Source organism: Ctenocephalides felis, unplaced genomic scaffold (assembly GCF_003426905.1).
Source record: "Ctenocephalides felis isolate EL2017-DRISC unplaced genomic scaffold, ASM342690v1 CF-g0.4_SCAFFOLD_00420, whole genome shotgun sequence".
Taxonomy (NCBI): domain Eukaryota; kingdom Metazoa; phylum Arthropoda; class Insecta; order Siphonaptera; family Pulicidae; genus Ctenocephalides; species Ctenocephalides felis.
This window is the reverse complement of record NW_020536574.1, coordinates 10,001-17,500: the sequence shown is the minus strand read 5'-3', so window position 1 is coordinate 17,500 and position 7,500 is coordinate 10,001. Positions and strand designations below refer to the sequence as shown.

The following is a 7,500-nucleotide window of genomic DNA, read 5'->3' as shown; positions in this document are numbered from 1 at the left end:
GTTAATGAAACGAATGATCATTGCCAGAGGCTTTTGCCCACAGTATATTATACTATGGGAGCGCACAACATTTAGTCTGCAACATTATATTGCGACATATAGCACACGTTTCATTCACTTAATAGTAAATGTACGTTAATGATCCTTCCGCAGGTTCACCTACGGAAACCTTGTTACGACTTTTACTTCCTCTAAATAATCAAGTTTGGTTATCTTCCCAGCAACATCGGCAATGTCGAAACGCTGCCGCGCACCGGTCCGAAGACCTCACTAAATAATTCAATCGGTAGTAGCGACGGGCGGTGTGTACAAAGGGCAGGGACATAATCAACGCAAGCTTATGACTCGCGCTTACTAGGAATTCCTCGTTCATGGGGAAGAATTGCAAGCCCCAATCCCTAGCACGAAGAGGCTTCAACGGATTACCCGGACCTTTCGGCCAAGGAAAACCTGCTGATCTCTTCAGTGTAGCGCGCGTGCGGCCCAGAACATCTAAGGGCATCACAGACCTGTTATTGCTCAATTTCGTGCGACTAAATGTCGCCTGTCCCTCTAAGAAGATATATTTGTACGCCGGTAGTGAGAACCACAACCAACAACGACCGAAGCCGAAGCGGAGGGTCTTTGCGATACCAGAAAGTACGTCTATTTAGCAGGCTAGAGTCTCGTTCGTTATCAGAATTAACCAGACAAATCACTCCACCAACTAAGAACGGCCATGCACCACCACCCACCGAATCAAGAAAGAGCTCTCAATCTGTCAATCCTTCCGGTGTCTGGACCTGGTGAGGTTTCCCGTGTTGAGTCAAATTAAGCCGCAGGCTCCACTCCTTGTAGTGCCCTTCCGTCAATTCCTTTAAGTTTCAGCTTTGCAACCATACTTCCCCCGGAACCCAAAAGCTTTGGTTTCCCGGAAGCTGCCCGCCGAGTCATCGGAGGAACTTCGGCGGATCGCTAGCTGGCATCGTTTATGGTTAGAACTAGGGCGGTATCTGATCGCCTTCGAACCTCTAACTTTCGTTCTTGATTGATGAAAACACATTTGGCAAATGCTTTCGCTTCTGTCCGTCTTGCGACGATCCAAGAATTTCACCTCTAACGTCGCAATACGAATGCCCCCAGTTGTCCCTATTAATCATTACCTCGGAATTCCGAAAACCAACAAAATAGAACCGAGGTCCTATTCCATTATTCCATGCACACAATATTCAGGCGAATGAGCCTGCTTTAAGCACTCTAATTTGTTCAAAGTAAACGTACCGGCCCACCTCGACACTCGGTGAAGAGCACCTTGGTAGGATTTTGAGTTGGGCCGCCTTTTTACGGGCTAAGCCCACCGGTAGGACGTCCCACAGACATGCCAGTTGAACACCGCGAGCGGTGAACCGACAGTGTGGGACACAGATTCAACTACGAGCTTTTTAACCGCAACAACTTTAATATACGCTATTAGAGCTGGAATTACCGCGGCTGCTGGCACCAGACTGGCCCTCTAATAGATCCTCGTTAAAGGATTTAAAGTGTACTCATTCCGATTACGGGGCCTCGGATGAGTCCCGTATCGTTATTTTTCGTCACTACCTCCCCGTGCCGGGAGTGGGTAATTTGCGCGCCTGCTGCCTTCCTTGGATGTGGTAGCCGTTTCTCAGGCTCCCTCTCCGGAATCGAACCCTGATTCCCCGTTACCCGTAACAACCATGGTAGTCGCAGAAACTACCATCGACAGTTGATAAGGCAGACATTTGAAAGATGCGTCGCCGGTACTAGACCGTGCGATCGGCACAAAGTTATTCAGAGTCACCAAGTCAAACGGTGAGCAAGGCAAGCCCGCCACCGATTGGTTTTGATCTAATAAAAGCATTCCTTCCATCTCTGGTCGGAACTCTATTTGCATGTATTAGCTCTAGAATTACCACAGTTATCCAAGTAATGTGGGTACGATCTAAGGAACCATAACTGATGTAATGAGCCATTCGCGGTTTCACCTTAATGTGGCTTGCACTGAGACATGCATGGCTTAATCTTTGAGACAAGCATATACTACTGGCAGGATCAACCAGGGTGCTATATATATAATAGCATAGTGCGTAAATGTCCCTCGGCGTCACCCGAGAGACCACACTTTGTATAGAAAAGTTCGATGAATATTTCTAAACAACGAATTTTCTTACATATATATATCTGAGTCGTACGATATTCCCTGGACATGACGAACAGTTTACATCGCGACTTGATATTTTATATATTCTGCGCTTACACAGAGGCTAGACCTTTAACAACCGTCGAAACGGCGGTCCGTACATGAAATTTGCGGTCCGCAGACCCAGTTAATTTCAAACAGTCTCTTTACCCTTCGTTAGATTGAAAACGTCGGGGCGAATTCATTATAAGAATTCATCGTTATAACTAACTTTTATTCTCGCTCGGAGAGTATTGAGTTGATTGCATTTGTATATTTTATTTTCCGCATAAGAGTCTTTGCGTCAACGACACATGCCCGCGGATATGCTGTACAGTATGGTTGAACACTTATAAATAAGGTCCAGAACCCGGCCGTAAACCGACATCCGAACATATACGGCGTATATTATTCTAGACACGGTCTACGACAGTTTGACCTGCAGCGACGGGTCGCCTCGGGTTACCGTGCGAACCATCACCGCGATGGTCTGGACAGGCTATATGGCGGGTCGCAAGAAAATAAATTCTCTAGGACGCGCAACCACTTTAGCAATTTTAGAGCACGTTGTGGTCCAAAAACAAACGTCCTCGCTTTAAAATTGAAATATGAATATTTCACTGTGTGTGAGATTGAAAAATCTGCTTTCGCTGATTTTTCATTTTCTTAAAACAACGCAATGAAGCGAATGTTCAAATTCGCACAATTTGAATAAAATGTGCAGAGTATATAGAATACTAACGCAAGCGTTTACTACAATCGACTTTAAAACACTAGACTTTCATCTAGCGCCCAAAGAATTGATTGAGCTATGCGTTTAAAGTATAATATTCAAAAAGAACGCCGTTTTCACAACGAACTTCGTCATTCGCTCAGGCATCTGGCGATACCGAGCAGATATACATGGCAGTGCTCTCACACAATGCATAAGAGCGCTAAGCGGTTGTAAACTGCGTCACGCTGCTTTTGCACACTGCGCAATATTTTGCGACTAGCTCCGGTCAAACGTTAATGAAACGAATGATCATTGCCAGAAGCTTTTGCCCACAGTATATTATACTATAGGAGCGCACTTGATTACAGCAATAATTTGTCGAGTAATCACAAGATTTCATATTTGTGGTCCGCAGACCCAAATAATTTCAACTCGCTCCGATCAAACGTTCATAAACGAAAGACCTCGCTGCGAGAAGCTTTGCAGTTCTGCTATATTCACCCATATTTGACCGTAGTCAATTTGTAAAATCCTATATTATTAAAATATATAGATTTTATATTTGCGGTCCGCAGACCCAAATAATTTCAACTCGCTCCGATCAAACGTTCATAAAACGAAAGACCATCGCTGCGAGAAGCTTTGCTAGTTCTGCTATATTCACATATATTTGACCGTAGTCAATTTGTAAAATTCTATATTATTAAAATATATAGATTTCATATTTGCGGTCCGCAGACCCAAATAATTTCAACTCTCTCTGATCGAACGTTTAAAAACGAATGATCCTACCACCAGTTATCTATAGCCGCAAACCAGCATCCGAATATATACGGGGTATATAATTCTAGATGTGGCTCACAACATTATTAAAAGTTACGCTAATATATCATTGACAGACTAAAAGTATCGAATATGATGTAAAAACTACACCGGGGAATGATATCCGTACCCGCCCGAACAACATAGCGTACTTTAGCCTGAGCTTGCTCGCATCGCACTCGACACGACCTATTCCCCTATATAAGGCGCGCGGCCACAGCGTAGGTATTTGACTGAGTCCCAAGCGATGTGCATTTGACCTGCGGCGAGGGCCTGCTCGCGCTTACGGTGTGAATCGTCAAGACAAAAGTCTGGGAAAATTTCGAACTGTGAACCCTTATGATTTTTGTCGAAAATTTTGTTAGATGTTCAAACAGTTTTATATATATGGACAATATGAATTATAGTTAATTATTGAGTTTTTAGGTGTTTTTTGGGTTTTTTTAAACTTTTGTATAAAATTATGTATTTATTGATTTTATAGATCTCAATGAATATAAAACGAATTTATATATAGTTATATTATTTTTATAATTATTTGTTTAAATTTTCTAATTTTACAATAAATGTTCAAACCAGTTTTCCTCGATTTTCTCTTAAACCGTAAAAGATACAAAAAAACTTTGTTCGTACGAAAGATGCAGAATAAAATTACGAATAAAATGGTATATAAATGGTTAGGTGTGTTCATATAATTTTCTCTAGATTTTCCGATTTTTCCGAATTTTCACGACGGCAACTCGCCTGTAGGCACACCGTGCAAATTCGAAGTTGTGATATATGGAAAAAGAACTAAGAATTTTGAGACCTTTCTAATGATGTATAATAGTTTATATGTTTTCTTTAGAGAAATATCGAATCGTGAGGAGTATTGCTCCAACCTAGCCGCACTTTGCATTTTGACAAGTTAACAACTACACAGATTGCCTTATACTGTCTAAACCGTAAAAGATACAAAAAAACTTTGTTCGTACGAAAGATGCAGAATAAAATTACGAATAAAATGGTATATAAATGGTTAGGTGTGTTCATATAATTTTCTCTAGATTTTCCGATTTTTCGAATTTTCACGACGGCAACTCGCCTGTAGGCCACACCGTGCAAATTCGAAGTTGTGATATATGGAAAAAGAACTAAGAATTTTGAGACCTTTCTAATGATGTATAATAGTTTATATGTTTTTATAGAAATATTTAAAGTATTGAACTTTGCATTTTGAATGTTAACATCTACACATATTGCTCTTAAACCGTAAAAGATACGAAAAAACTTTGTTCGTACGAAAGATGCAGAATAAAATTACGAATAAAATGGTATATAAATGGTTAGGTGTGTTCATATAATTTTCTCTAGATTTTCCGATTTTTCCGAATTTTCACGACGGCAACTCGCCTGTAGGCTACACCGTGCAAAATTCGAAGTTGTGATATATGGAAAAGAACTAAGAATTTTGAGACCTTTCTAATGATGTATAATAGTTTATATGTTTTCTTTAGAGAAATATCGAATCGTGAAGAGTATTGCTCCAACCTAGCCGCACTTTGCATTTTGACATGTTAACATCTACACATATTGCTCTATAACATAAAAACCGTAAAAGATACGAAAAAACTTTGTTCGTACGAAAGATGCAGAATAAAATTACGAATAAAATGGTATATAAATGGTTAGGTGTGTTCATATAATTTTCTCTAGATTTTCCGATTTTCATAACGGCAACTCGCCTGTAGGCCACACCGTGCAAAATTCGAAGTTGTGATGTATGGAAAAAGAACTAAGAATTTTGAGACCTTTCTAATGATGTATAATAGTTTATATGTTTTCTTTAGAGAAATATCGAATCGTGAGGAGTGTTGCTCTAACCTATCCGCACTTTGCATTTTGACAAGTTAACAACTACACAGATTGCCTTATACTGTCTAAACCGTAAAAGATACAAAAAAACTTTGTTCGTACGAAAGATGCAGAATAAAATTACGAATAAAATGATGTATAACTCGATATATGTCATAATATATTTTTCATGAGATTTTTCAATTTTTACTTTAAATTAAAAAATGTTTGAAATTTTTCGCTGACTTTAAATTCATTTGCGGGTTATGCTTTTTTTACAATATTGTTTCAAATGATGTAAAAAGTTAAATTAGCGAGGTGCCTCAATATGCAAAAAATTGGCCCACTCTATTGATATTTCTTAGTAAAACCCGTATATTTAACCACAGTTTTCTAAGAAACCAATGACTAGGGTGGGCCGAATCATTATAGAAGTAAAATTAAGCGATATGGGCACCTTTTCATATGAAATATATGTGTTATTTAAATGAATTTTGACTTCAAAACCATATATCGCAAATAACTCTTTAGCCAGCGAAATTTTCAATAAAATACTGTTTTTAATAAGTTAATATATTAATTTAGGCATGTGAATAATTCAAATTGTGAGTTATATTTTGATTGATAGTTTGTACGGGGGTTTTTAAATCGGGTTTAGTTTGTTGTTATTTATTTCCATCAGAGTGCGCTAGTATTTTTTTATAATAATTCTCGAAGTTTTGAAAAGGATATATTAATGTGAAAATTGGCATAAATCTTCATTCAGTTCTCCAGTTAGACGTGAAGTATCAATGGCGAATTCTTATTTAAATTCCGGCGCAAGTGCCAGTATTTTGAATCATATGCGCTCGCATGATCAAATTACATTTGGGGAAGCAAAAGAATTTACTGGAGTAAATCTTCCGACAAGTATGGAAATTATCAGGTATTATTTTTATTTGGCCGAAGAATCAAAAAAACAAAATAAAATGTTTTCATATAAAACATTTACTCCAAATGTGGTAACGAAATTGATTCAGACGTGGGAAAAAATTGATATTCCAATTATGGAGAAACGAAGTATCGCTAGAAAATTGAACCGATTGATTGATAAATATAAAAGTACAAATAAAAGCAAGTCTACCCAAGCATCATTTCAGGAGTTTGTAGAATCCACGAAAGAATTATTTTATATTGGAAAATGCAAATGCGATTTGCGAAGATTACTGTGTTCCTGTGGACTGATCCCAAAACATTTACAAGCGTTTATGATGGATCAACATAATGAGAGGAAATCTACGATACCAGAATATATTATAAAAATTGAAGATGAAGTATCAGAATCTACAATAACTAGCAATATTACTCCAGGTGAGACATATACTCCAGATGTTGATTTTGATTTTAAAAGCAGTTCGGAAAGTTCACAAAATACTTCTCATATAAAACGTGGTCCATATAGTCGAAGATATAAGGCTCCAAGCTATGCCTTAATGTGCGACAGATTTGCAATTTCTGATAGAGTTGGTTCTGGCGTGGTGACGGCAATCCTGCGTGACCTGGGCATAACGGATGATTGGGGCAATCCTGTCATTATGGATAAAAATAAAAGCGTTCGTGAGAGGCAGAAAAATAGGCAAGCTCTACACAAACGATATGATTCTTCTGAATTAATAGCATTTTCATTCGACGGCCGAAAAAATGATTCTATTACCATGGAAAAAATCGATAAGAAGTTTCACCCACGAATGATTAAAGAAGCGCATTTAGTTATTTTAAAGGAACCGAATGGCCAATTGTTGGGTTACACAAAATTGGAAAATGAAGATTCGGAAAGTAAAGTAATCAAATTGAACGAGTTTTTCGCCGATAAAGGAATAGCTCTCGATTCTTTGATAGGCATATGTTGCGATGGTGAACCAGCAAATACAGGCGTAAAAAATGGTATTTTACGTCGATTTGAAATTCAGTT

General features: G+C 38.5%; 1 non-coding gene across 1 annotated transcript; it reads right to left on the bottom strand.

The window, feature by feature from the left end:
• Positions 1-136: 136 nt before the first annotated feature.
• Positions 137-2,063, bottom strand: LOC113364824. Its single transcript, XR_003366201.1, has one exon. It is a non-coding gene; the product is annotated as a small subunit ribosomal RNA (ribosomal RNA).
• Between the last annotated feature and the right edge of the window lie 5,437 nt (positions 2,064-7,500).